This window comes from Triplophysa dalaica, chromosome 14 (assembly GCF_015846415.1).
Source record: "Triplophysa dalaica isolate WHDGS20190420 chromosome 14, ASM1584641v1, whole genome shotgun sequence".
Classification (NCBI taxonomy): domain Eukaryota; kingdom Metazoa; phylum Chordata; class Actinopteri; order Cypriniformes; family Nemacheilidae; genus Triplophysa; species Triplophysa dalaica.
The window spans coordinates 6,587,423-6,601,285 of NC_079555.1; the positions used below are offsets into that span (position 1 = coordinate 6,587,423).

Sequence of the window (13,863 nt, forward strand, 5' to 3'; positions counted from 1 at the left end):
ATTCTTATAATTTGGCAATGCAGTAAAAAAATACTGTTAGGATCTGAATCAGATGTTTAAATCATAAGGGCATGGGATTTTCCACCTTTAGTTCAGATGTTACCTTATACAGAAAATGTTCTGGTTATATTGAACATTTCCAATGGGATATAATTATTAAGCCATTAATCAAAATATACTATTTTTTTGGCTCAATGCAAATGTACAAAAATAATCTTTGCAGGTTTACTATTCTATGTATTGATGTTGCAAAACTTCATTTATTAAAGTTCTAAATACACTAAATAAATTGAAAATAAATTTCCAAAATATTTAAAATAATATTCCAACTACTTACAGGGGTGGGAACTGGAAAGTACTTGAAAATAAGTTACACTTTTTTTCAATGCATATATTATACTTTTTTCTCCACTACATTTCATAAATAAGTTTTTATGTGTTTTGGTTTTTTACCTATAATACTTCAGTACATCATTTTTTACAATAACATTTTAGTATTAAATGTAAAACAATTGACATGTATTTATCAGGAAATACGCTTTACTTTATTAAGTCAAATGAAAGAAACACTGATGAAATACAGACATAAAAAATATAATTGATACAAAAACTACTGACCACCTCTGCAATAAAAAATGTGATTCGAAATCTATCTGAAACTTGAAATATACAGGAACTATTAGGAATGTCCATCAAACAAAAGTGGGGTAAACCAAATCTTAATATTTTCTTTCTATTTTCTACATTCAGTACATAAATTCTATCACTTTTTCATTTCCTACTACAGTTTGCTGTAGTACACAGATGTACTATCTTTGATGCTGTTCACATCACCAGTATAATATTCTTTTATCCGCCTGCCATCATTTAGGCCAGTTGAAGGTCACTGGAGAATGAACATTGGCTCTTTAACAAGCCGACATATGATACACTCTAATGGTTTGGCTTTAACCCTAATGCCAAGACAATTAAACTTTCCATTAAGCTCACGGTCTGAAATACAGTCGATCGTTCTCCGGACCTAAATAAAGTATTCAATTACACAAGACTTTTTTCATTTCATCGTATCATTGTGAAAGAGAGAAACTGCAGTGCAAAGACAGTAACTTCACTCTCTCTGTTTCTCCTACTGCGTCTCTGATATTCCGTCCGCACACTGATGGTGAAACAGTGGGAACTCTGATGCCTAGTAAGCTCGAAATTTACGGTTCTCTGCACTCGGAACTGCTTTTCTTGGAGAGTTTGGAGAGTTTTGAAGGGTAGAACACATGGGAAAACACTACAGGCTATGTAGGGGAGAGCGGGAGCAGCTTAGCCTAAAAACCCCGGAGGCACCAACCACAGTCGGCCTCCATAGTCGAGAGACATTTATAGCAGACTTTCTTCTTTCCTTGCTTCTCTTTACATTCCCTTCCTCACTGTTGATGTTTTTAATCACTATACAAGCATATCAATTATTTACGTTAATATTTTATGAATAAACAATGACCTTGAATTGGAATGTGGGTGTACTGTTGTTTATTATCTCTGTAGCATCAAAAGAAAGAAATGTATCCCACAAGAAACAAAACCCAAAGATGAAATCTCTTTCATATCCCAATTACTGCTCAAAGACATCAATAAGATTTATTGGAGAGCAAATGGAAACGTGCTCAAGCATCCTGCTTCTCAGATATTTCTCCTGAGAAAATGATCCAGACATCTCACAAATGTCTCAGAGTTTTAGAAAAGATCTTAAAGGGGTCATATGACACGGCTAAATCGAATATTATCGTAAATACATATCGTTTTAGATGTAATGCATTGTGTATACACGATTCTAAGGTCAAAAAACGAGGTATTTCCACATACCATGCATGATTGTATCTCCTCTTCGCCCCGCCTCTCATAAACGTGCGGATTCTTTACAAAGCTCATCGCTCTTAAAATCGAGGTGTGCTATGATTGGCCGGTTAACCAGTGCGTAGTGGTTAGTCGAATACTGCAAGCGTGTGACTGAAATGTAACGCCTCTTACCATATTTGGAACATCAGGTTCAAAAGCAAATGTACTGAAAGGTACGACACCTTACTTTTGGGAGGTCTTAGTCAAATCATACCACGAACTGACGTAGATTTGTGGGGGTGTGGTAACACGAGGCGTTTCAAGCAGTTCTGGGTGAGCATTCGCTTTTAGATAGAATGTATCTTTTGTTCCGACACTTTAATTTTTGCAATTTTACGTATCTAAAACATGCATGGGCAACTTACAACACCCCAAAGACTACATTTTTGTAGCTGTTTTTAGTGTGTATTGCTCTATTCGATGTTGCCACAGTGGCTGATTGTATTTGCATTACACATTAAAAGGCTATTCCCTCCTTAGCTTCGATGTATTTAGCTACATTAAGTTATTTGGTTGTGTAGCTAACTACATTTTTAAAAGAGCCGTTCCATTTTAGCTTAACCACTTCAAATTACGAGAAGTCCTTATCTTGGTAAACTGTGTCCTCAACGCAGTTAAAAAGAAACGATCTTATTTCTCTTTCTGTTTATATCTCCAAATTAGAAACACAAGTGTATATTTTACTGATGGGACGCACTCTGATAGCGGAGGCAATGTAATATCACTTCTGCTCCATCACATTTCTATTACCTCTTAACAAGATGATATCTTGCATGTTATTTTTCCGACTGCGGCTAGCCGTCTGAATATATATGATTTCTCTCCTCGTGCTCGCACGCTATTACTCCTCCACGAGTCTCATTTTGATCAGTTCCCATCTCCATGTGATGACCCCCCCTTTTATGACCTTTGAGAGCACACCATGTCCCCCGTGACCCACTATACCACGCCTGCAATTATCAGTCCTAATTACAGTATAGCTGCCATTGCAAAGAATTCTCAAAGAAGCGCTCTCTCACTCCCGACTGCGGAGAATGAGTGCGACGGAAAGACAGAGAGGAAGAGAACTAGAGAAAGGCTAATCGAGAAAGGAGAAGCGATAGAGAGAGAAATCTCTCTGCTTTGTCGACCCCTCAATGCGACCTGCTCCCAGAGGAAAGCAATTTAACGCTCTGCCGCTTCCAGAGCAGTATATCTGAATCACAAAATAACTTTAGATAAATTACAGGCGGCTACTTTTTACAGTTCCCTATCTCCAGTTTGAAGATCTGTAGGCTCACCTCAGCGGAGAGACAAAAACCACATAGCAGGGGGCCGTGGCACACTGTCACTAAGCAACGGTCGCCAAATTGAACACATAGAGATGCAATGGGTGGGAGGAAGTGGGAACGCAGCGTGCCGTCAGAAGAAGACAGCCAGAGTTCCATCCAAAAGGAGCCTTCACTTATGTTCCTCTCTTTCTCCTTATGTGAATGGTAAGCTCCGTCACCCTCTGAAATCACACCCACAGTTACAGTTGTGTACACACCCTGTAGTCTCGCAGCTTTAGGAAGAAAGAACTTCTGTAATCTCCGCAGAATCCGTGCTGAGAAACGCTTCAACACAGACACATCTGTCCCGACAAGTGCTTTCCGCAAATCTTTGCTTAGCTTTGCACAAACAGTCCTGGTTCTCCATTTGTTGTGTGCACGAAAGACCGAGCTTTGTCTATTTACCTTCCTTCTACCACTTTGGTCAGCTTCCAGAAACACGGAAGAATTCAATTACATGGTGACTGGGGCCTTGACACGGCCCGCTTCTATTTCAATCACCCAAAGTCGGGTATAAAAAGGTGCAGGGGATGTTGTGTTACCGATGTGTGTGTGCGTGTGCAGGGAACAGCCAATGAGCCGTGCACTGACACCAACAGGCCCACTGGGACCGCAGGCTGTAGAGGTACTGATCCTTGTTGCTTTGTACCAGAATTTGGGACACAAGTGATGAGATTGGACCCAGGGACACTGGAATGAGATAATTCTTACTTATTGGTTATTATCCAGGAATCGTATGCTTTTGGAAAGAATGTTTTTTAAAAAATGAAATGTGCTAATAAATATAAAGGTTCTGAAAGCATTCTTAAAACATTCTTTGCAGCAATGCCATAGAAAAACCGTTTGTGTTTGTGTCAAAGAAACCACAAGGTTCATAAAGGGACAGTTCACCAAAAATGAAAATTCTGTCAACATTACTCACCCTTGAGTTGTTCCGAATCTGATGAATGTCTTTCTTCGGATGAACACGTAAAGATATTTGGAAGAATGCTATTAACCAAATACACAAATGTCACTATTGACTACAATAGTAGGAAAAATTTAAATGGTAGTCAAAAGCGCAGCCAGAACGTTTTGCTTTCCTACGTTCTTCAAAATATCTTCTTTTGTGTTCAATAGAACAAACAGGAACTATAAAGCAATTTTTCCTGTCAATGGTGGCCAAGAATTGTTTAGTTACAAACAGTCTTCCAAATATCTTTCTCTGTGTTCATCAGAACAAGGAAATTGAATCAGATTTGGAGTAGTGAATGAAGACAGAATTTTCATTTCTGTTTGAACTGTTCCTTTAAAAAGACCATTTCTTTCCTTTAATAATCTTCTTTTTTAAACCTTTAGTCTGATGATAAAAACCTTTTACCAACAGAAAGGTTTTGCGGATGTTAAAAGTTGTTTTTAGGCAACAAAATTTTGTCAAATTTGGTTCCACCGTTATCATCCCACTAAAAAAAGAATACACCAAAACATTTTAAAAATGTACCGTGATGAAGCTGTAATTTTAATAAACAAAGACATTTTGTATGTGAAGCGTGATGTTAAATCCAAACTGAAAAATGACTAGATTTTTGTGTGGGAGAGCTGTATGGAAACTCAACTACACGACAATCACAATTTGTGGATGAGGTTACAGTTACAGCGTGTGTTAGGGAGCTGATCGACTGTCTGCCCACAACTAGGATACAGCGGTTGTCTGTCGGATGGAGGAGGAGATGACTACGATTATAACGCGTGCCACAAGTTTGTGAAATTTGTAAACAACACAGGAATAGGTAGGTTTGGTATATCCTTTTAAAACATTTTTTAAAGGTTCATATCATACACTTCTCATTATTTCATATTTCATCCCAAGTTAAAAATATTTTTTTAACACTGCTGTGCCTTTAATAACACACTCTTGATATGTGAAATGAGTAACATTGATTTGCTGTGGGCTGTGAGTTTGCTGTAAACTCCAATATTGCATTTAACTGCCCCGTCCTACAATAACAGCCACTCTGCAGTGCCTGCAATACACTGTGACAAAACAATCCAGAGAGAAATGTGGCTGTTACTGTCAGGCTGAAATGACCAGGGACAATGTTAAAAATAAACATCATCCTCTCATTTCCAGCCCTTGTGTCTTCGGAAAGGAAACGCAAAGTTCCGAGTGCTGGGCACTATGTTTGCATAACATTCTAAACTTTATAGACGGTTTAAAAGTAACAACATAAACAAACCTTACAGTGCATGCATCCTTTTGTGGCCCAAACTTAGCGTCCGGTACACATTCGCTAAGAATAGAGTCCCTGTAGATTATTTCTGAAAACAAGCAAAAGAAAAAACAAGTAAATTACATTATCTAGCAAGTTAAAAGTATGTTCAGCCAGTATTTTTTTTGGGTAACCAGAAGAAGAATCGTTACTCGGCTAAACTTATATGCGACATAAGTTACACAACCCATTTTACAATAAAATAATCAAATAAACATACAACAATAAAATAAATCAAATTTTATCAAATAAACATACTACAAATTTCAACAAAATGTTTATCTAATACAATTATTATACAATAAAATATGAAAATAAATTACAATAAATATCAACTGATTAAAATATAAATAATTATATTATTAACCAATTGCCATAGCGATCAAGAAACACAGATCGGAAGTTAACTTCGGGCCAGGCACGTGCAACCAATGAAACAATCTATACTCTTGTTTGTTCTTCTGGCGTTTCCAATTGCATCTCCATCCGTATCACATGACTGTGACTGGAAGGGTCGAAATTGAAATTTATCCTATAGCATTCAGATCTTGTCTCTTGACAGTATCATTCTAAATATTGCAAATACTCAGTTTCAATTAATCTTGCCAGGTCAATTCATGCTTAGCTTTGCGACGGGAGCAACATACCAGAATCCTGCATATCAAATTAAATACACTTTCTACCCTCGACATCTGTGCTTTCCTTTGAAAAGCGCAGACAGCCGATTTAAAATGCAAGGAAATATGAAAGTCATTCAGCGGCTCTATTTTCATTTCTATTTGAGTTAAAGAGGAGTTTACATGGCCCAACAGTTCCTGACCTTCCTCGTAAAAAGTATTTGAATGCAGCCCTGTGTGTAATTACCAATCGCGCTGTTGCGTTGCTCATCTAAGCACTCAGTAAACCTCTTTTAGAAAGGGAGCTGATAACCACCGCAAATGATTTACAGGAAGCCCCGGTGGGCTGATAGATTACAACAACAGCACGGAAGCACAGGAAGACTGTCAGGAAGACAAAGGAAAAAGGTTGTTATGTCAAGAAAACTGACTGACGACAAAAAGCGCTGCGGCGATAATTTATTCAGCGCGAGCTACAGAAGGTTTGTGATAGCTGCCATATTACTGTGGCAATAACAGACCCTGTTAATGTATTCCGTCTCAGGCATTGCCTGGGGACAATGTTTTTATGTCACCAGTCAGGAACTGCTGTTGCCGCCACGATTGAACAGACTGTCTTGCGTGCGGAGAGACGGAGAGCCATGTGAGCCCTCCTGGTGCTTTAGAGCGTGTGCATATTCTCCGGGCCGCTCTCCGGCTGGGCTGAGGGTATATCCATCAACGGAGGTCTCCGATCTGGGTGAGGTGTATAAGCAGGCAGCAGCGGCGTAGACGCTGCATTCCCATGCTGTTGTAATATGCATCACATTTCTTTATTCCCCAGCGGGTCCACTGTCCTGGATGATTGAGCGGCCGTTTGTCTAAAAAGAGGCAAGATCATTTAACAGCCATTCTTAAGAGTTCCCCGGGGGATTCGCTTTTCTCTGCATGTATTCTGCCCAATTTATGCATAAAAGTGTTTTGTTTCAGATTTAGGGTCCTAATGCATTAAGCACATGCATGCATATGGGACAGGCTGTGCTTTATAATCTTTTTAAGATTTAGAATTTCAAAATCCTAAAACCTAATGTTTTATTGGAATTTTTTTAATCAGAGTTTTGGATTGGCGTGTATGCTATATTTATCCGTAACACGTATTATTATATAAGACCTCCTTTAAATGCGATATTTCAGCAAAGATAGGAGGCTCCCTAATGAACTCTCTTTCTGTCTGTCTCTCTCTCTCTTTTTTTATCCACTGCCAGACTTTTAGCAAGACTCCAGGCTGCCATCTCCTCATATCAGACCTCATACAGCCTGCCAGGCTACTGTCAGACTCTACATTCACCACACTGTAACAGAGCCACTTCGTGCTCACATCTTCACACACATGATCCCTCTCTATTCCATTGTAAGGATTATTATGAGTTTTAAGACGTGTCACATCGCCCATTATGTCTTTTATTTTTATCAGGGTCTAAAGCTTCATTCATTTTAGAATCCTGGTCATTTGTTGTCCCCAAACCATTAACATCCACTTTAAAATATCCTTCATAATCTGTATCATCAATACTTAATGATGGCTTCAATATGTCCACCCACTCTGAAGTGAAGGGTTTTAGAATAATCACTCTCAGCATATGAAGTCGTTTATTGTTTAAATGTGTCTTGGAAATCCAATTAATGTCCTGTTAGAACCTGATCCCTAACAACTTCAAAAATAAATGCAATAAAGTGAAAAACAAGATACTTGGTGTATCTCAAATGACTATTACAGCACATCATTAATCTAGTGCCTAATTTAGTTACATTAAGTACTACACAAACCTAAAATTCTATTTAAGTGCCAAATTAAATTTAAATCAAAAAAGATTAGTTTTCAAGAAAAAGCCATTAAGTATCCAGATGCATTTTTAAAAGCTAAAAACCTTAATATTCCGTACAACTGCCTAAAAGGTCTATCCGACTCATGCACATATAGACAGACAATTAAAAAACAGTAAATGTGTCATGTGTAAACGCCTACATTCAAACTCAATCGCATAATGGATTGTCACTTTTTAAAATATGAATTCAATAAGTCTGCTAAGTGCATAATGCACAAATTCAGTTCATGATGCTTTTCAAATATTGATCAGTGCAATTCACTGTAGTTAAATTGATTATCGGCATATCATGTAATGTGTTTGACAGTCAGAGAAATCTTGGAAAAGCTCAATGAAATAAAATTCAATGAAGCGGAATAACATTGATATGAAATGATATGAAGAAATAACAAGGGAACATCGATACAGTGCACTGTGACTGCAAATAGTTAACATGGCAAAGTTCCAACTTTCTTGAACTTCTTAAGGGGGTGAAACTGAGCCGAGAAAGCTCTGGAGATGCCAGAAGTGATAATGAGTTATATTTTAAGAACATTACATTTGTCAAGAATATTTAACAGCACATGTTGTTGATGAACCATCAAGGGCTTCTATCTTATTAATGGTGCATGGAAAAAGGGTGTTATTAAGATTTCAGAACAGGAATGTGACATCATTTACCACACCACACAAAACGGAATACACAAGCACTTTGTAATTGGGCGCATCACAAGAAAACAGAAGCTTTCAATCAAATTAGCAATGTAGATGAATATGGGGGCTGGGCAGGAACACATCTGAACCGCAATTATGTAGAATTCTCATCAGATGGGACAATCATACATCTTTTTCTCATCAGCTGAGCATAAGGAGCTCCAGGCACAAAAACACACACGGCGATGAGAGCAGCACCCATTAATAGAGTTTTTTTCATTGGGTAAATTCAAGATCCTGCAGCACCTAATCCATCTCCTGCTTATGAAATGGCAATAATTATGCGGCGCATCAATTACGTATCGTATAGGCTGCGCGCCGTATCTATCAAAGCATTGGCAATGGCGTTCGAATCAATAAGCGGATAATTATAAGCATTTTTAAGCGAGCATCACTGAAGATGCTGGGAGATACTGTAAAAACCCTGAAGCAAGGACTTCAAAAATCAATAGCGAATGCAATATACTGTATATCCTTTCATTACGAATGGATTTCTCTTGGAGTTCCACCAGCAAAAAGTTCAGATGTACCTTGCGGGGCAACGCTTACAGCTGACATCCCTGACTTGATACAAAACAGTACGTACAGTATAAACCTCAAGGTGACTTGTACTAGTGTGAATAACCTTTTGAGTCAATGAATGACCAAAAATAACCTTTCAAAACTTAACCAGGACTAGAATTACCAGGACATCTGTGTTTTCATTTCAAGAGCTTGAAAGAACCGTGAATAATAAAATGAGCCTTCTGCCACGCAGTCTCGTAATCCACCCTATTTTCTCTATTAATTTCAATAATTGTATAATTTGAGCTTTAAAACACACTCTCTAAACATCAAACACCAAAGATTAATTTGGAGAAAGCAATAAGATTTGAAATCCCAAACAGGCTGAAAGTAATAAGCACAGACAAGAGAAACAGAAGCTAAATCCACAGAGAAATAAAACACTTTTTTAGTATTTGCTTTGAATGATTCTTTCCTTGTTTTTATGAGGATGCGTATGCATGTTGCAAATATGTTCTCAATTACTTTTAATTGTGTTCTATTGTGTTATGATGGTGTCATGGGTAATTGAGAAAATTGGCTTTTTGAAATTGCGGAATACGTGTGTTTGGAGCGCTTTAGCACAAAGTTGGCAGTTAATAGAGAACCCTTTAGGCCTTTTCATAGAGTGCATTCCCTTTCGCCTTTCCCTCCTCCACTTCCTCTGGCGATGGCTGCCTCCCATGAAGCTGTAATGTATGAGATTTGTCAGTGTCAATTTTACAGCTAATCTTTCTGGTCCACCTAGGCCCTCCCCTTCCCCGCCCATTAATTCTGTAGCCTTGTACACCAGATAGCGGAGAGAAGAGAGAGAGAGATGTCTGTGCTCTCTCTGTAGACACCTGTGAAAGGTTTGTTGGGTATTGTTGTGGAAAATGTTGATATTCAAGCTCAAAAAATTGCTCAGACAAGGAAGGTCCAGGTGTCAAAGTTTCAACTTTATTTGTACAAGTCAAACAAAGTGAGATGTTCCAAGTCCCCAAAACATCTGAAAACTTGGTGTTTTCCAGCCTCTACTTATAGTGAAACTTTTCAAAGGTGAACCAATCAGGTAATTACCCGTTATCTCTTATTTTTTATCATCCTAACTGTCCTTGTCTGCCACCATTATCTTTAGGCAACAAGGTTTCATGTCTAATAGTGGAATCTCAACCTTGACTTAATTTTTAAAAAATAAGTTGTGCCATCTGGCTTTTCAAAAATGAGCTGTGTTATAATTTATTTGGGTCTGGCCTTCACACCATCCCTGGATTTTGTATTACTGAAAATGATTAAAATAGTTCATAAAATCAAGAATCATGCATAAACGTATTGATTATATCATTCAAACAATCTTATCGTTCCAATACTCATCTCTAAGTTAATGTGATTTCTGATCTACTAACACGTCTTTGTTACAAACATTCCTATGAATACTTCTTTATAATCGGGGTAAATAAAAAGCCCCATAGTACACAGAATATGATCAGAATTATACACAATAGTATCAGCTAGTGAAGTTGTATGTGCCCATTCCCCGCAAAACACTCCAAAAAGTTAGTTGAAGAACGAACAGAATACAATCACATCAAAGATTTTGTGTTACTAGATTGGACACCAGGTGCGAATATTGAACGTCCACCAGCCACCGAGCAGATCTATAGATAAAAACTTTCTTTTTGCAAATTGCCAAGAACCCAGGATCAATTTCTCACAAACATAATATTCCAGTCCTGAAGACTGTGTTTGCAGAGATCGAAACCGGCCAGTCGCTTTCCTTGATAAATTACACATCTGCAAGAGCATCGTACGACCTGATGAAAATCTAGGTCTATTGATCGGCAAGCTTTGAGAATGCAAAAACTTTCAAAACACAATATACAATTTCCTACCACTTAGAAACTCAAATACGCAATTCAATAGACGTTTACACACAAACAAACACATTGTCTCTATCAGCTTGTGTAGTTAGGGTGAACCGAGCTAATGCAGCAGTGAGTCACACAGCTAACATGTACCTGCCCCAGAAGAACTACCTAACAAGACTTGGATGAAAGGAACAAAGCCTTATTCATGCGTAAAATAAATCTGTAGAACGGCTGTTGATACAATGATTAAATTCATACTGTGATGACTTTCAATATATTCATGTTTGCCTTTGATTTTAATCAGTGCATGTTTCCAATCTAGTTATTTACCACATGCCTAAATTAAAATGAGTGGATAAAGCAAAACAGTTTGATCTCTAACAATAAACAGAATGAAAACAGCCCCAAAAGCGCAGAACTGCACACCTATTCAAAACAATGTCATCAAAGTTAAAACCTGAAAATGAACATTCTGTCACTGTCTACTCGTTCTCACGTCATTCAATTTCATGATTTTGCCTTGGAACACAAAAGGTTTCCTTGGAATACAATTGTGAGTTATAATGCAATGCTAAGGGAACACAAAGCAACACATGCAATCGAATTAGGTATACCGAACAAACACTGTCCTCGTACATTGTATATGGAAAATGTGTGCAAGACATTTTTAAAAGCATCTATCTTGACTCAAGGAGTTTATGTGCCATTTGTATTCCGTACCCACCAATAAATGAAAAATAACACCAGAGGCTGAGGCAAATATGCGCTTAGCGGCCACTGAACTGCGTCTAATCCACATGTAAACAGCCCCAGTCAGTGGGAACCACTAACATTTACACGTTCAGCATTCAGCAACCGTACAAGCATTTTATACGGCAGATAAATTTGCATTTTGCTCTGAAAGGTCATTGCTCTTTTCTCTCACTGTGCTGTTTTCAGTTATACAGAAAGACAAATGTCAACCTGTCTATGAGACGTCCTAAACCCCCCATTGCCATCCACACGCGCACGCACATGTGCAACATTTGTATTTTACAGCAGATCGATACAGCCTGGACAATACACATTAGTTAGTGCTCAACTCTGAAAAGATGCCATTTTCAAGGACCATGTAGAAAAGTGTGTCCATTAAAATTAGACTTGATGGATGGTCAATGATGCGTGAAAGCGGTTTAGTACTTTTCCTCAAGGCAGTAGACTGTTCGGATTAAGATTTCCCAATCTATAAAGTTCAATAACAAACAAGTTATTTGAATTATTATTCACATTAATAAAGAATAACGCTGTCCATCTCATACTGCATATTTTAAGAGCTGTCATGACACACACAATTCCTCAGACAACCATCAAAAGCAGCTATTTTAAGGCAATTTCAGCAAAACAGACCAACAGAGGGCTCCTGCGGCTTTTACATATAATGAATGTGAAGTCCTGTGTTGCTTAACTAGCAGCACCAGATAAACTATATGCTGAACCTTACAAACCCCTGGGATCAGCAATATTCCTCACACATCCAACGAAGACTTTCTGCCTGCTGTCCAATTAAGAGAAAACAGTTCCACAAACATGTTTTTGAACAGTATATAGCAATATGTGAGAAAATTGCAAGCTATTCGCAAAAAGTCTGGTGATGTTCGGAAAGCACTCAATGTTGAAGGCTTAAAATATATATGTAGAGTTTGGTTCCAAAATGAGATAACTCCGTTAAGAATAAAATCTAAAATCATGTTTTTATTATGTTATCATGTTTATAGTGTTTTATGTGTTAGTTAGCTGTATCTTGTTATTATGGCTTTAATCAAAACAAACAAACTGGAGTTTGATTGATATTAATTGGAATGCACAATAAAAAAACATGACTTTTGAGTTATTTTATTTTGGAACCAAGTCATGTCCACACGTACAAAATGGTTTGCAATCTAAACACAATCCTTAAAGTCCCAGTGAAATAAAAAATTACAATGCATATTTTGTCGTGAAATATTGCAGCGTTTATTTTAAATAGTTTATCAATGTGGGTCATTCTCTTCTAAAAATTTGTGTAATCTTAAATTAAAATCTGAAAATGTACATCCTAGATGGCTTGTGCGGAGTATCCATTAGCTCCTTCCATTAAACTGTTTTAATACATCCAATTAAATTGCAGAAAAAGACGAAAGCCACACCCAATCGTTTTTTCATTAGAATTTGAAATTCACTTGGAAGTAAAAAACAATCGCAACTTCTAGTCATCAAACATTTTAAACATGAAAAAAATTGCAATTAAGTAACGACTCACATCCCACAATACTTTTCCACTTTTGTTTGTTTGTTATACATGCCAGTATATATATAAAACCATTTTAACCAAAACCCATTGTTTTCTATTGTATCGATTGTCAGGGATTGGGAAAGGTAGAACCCAAGTGCAGGCAGACTCAGAGGTTAGGGGAATAACAGGGACTTTATTTATACAAACAAGACTGAAGAGGCAAAACAAAAACCCACGAGGGGGAAAACAGGACAGGATAACTTTAACAGAAATCAAAGACAAGGACTCACTAGACTACAAACACTTAGGATGACACTAAACTAAACTTATAGAACGCGAGGTAATATTAACAAGGGATATAGATATTACAGAACAAAAGACAGGGGGTAACTCACACGACAGAATTCCAGCAACAAGGCAGAAGTTTGCTTACAAGGACAGAGTACAGGGAACGAGGTATAGTACCGTAACATCAAACAATCCAAGAGCACAAGACAATAGACAAGAGGGTGTTTTAAAGGGAAACGAACATAGGATAATTGGCAAGGGACAGGTGTGGGTAATGAAACACTAATGGTAAGGTAACAAGGAAACGAGATGGAGG

At 37.6% G+C, this 13,863-nt stretch overlaps 1 protein-coding gene across 5 annotated transcripts in view; it reads right to left on the minus strand.

The window, feature by feature from the left end:
• mgat4c (mgat4 family member C) overlaps positions 1-13,863 on the minus strand; it is an 83,267-nt gene that overhangs the window by 58,032 nt on the left and 11,372 nt on the right. For 2 of the 5 annotated variants that reach the window (XM_056765525.1, XM_056765526.1), the window contains exon 2: positions 5,416-5,492. The exons of 2 other annotated variants lie outside the window; for them this stretch is intronic. The gene's annotated coding sequence lies outside the window, so the exon portion shown is untranslated. Of the gene's footprint in view, positions 1-5,410; positions 5,493-13,863 lie in introns of all 5 variants that reach the window. One more of the 5 variants, XM_056765523.1, reaches the window with a different exon arrangement.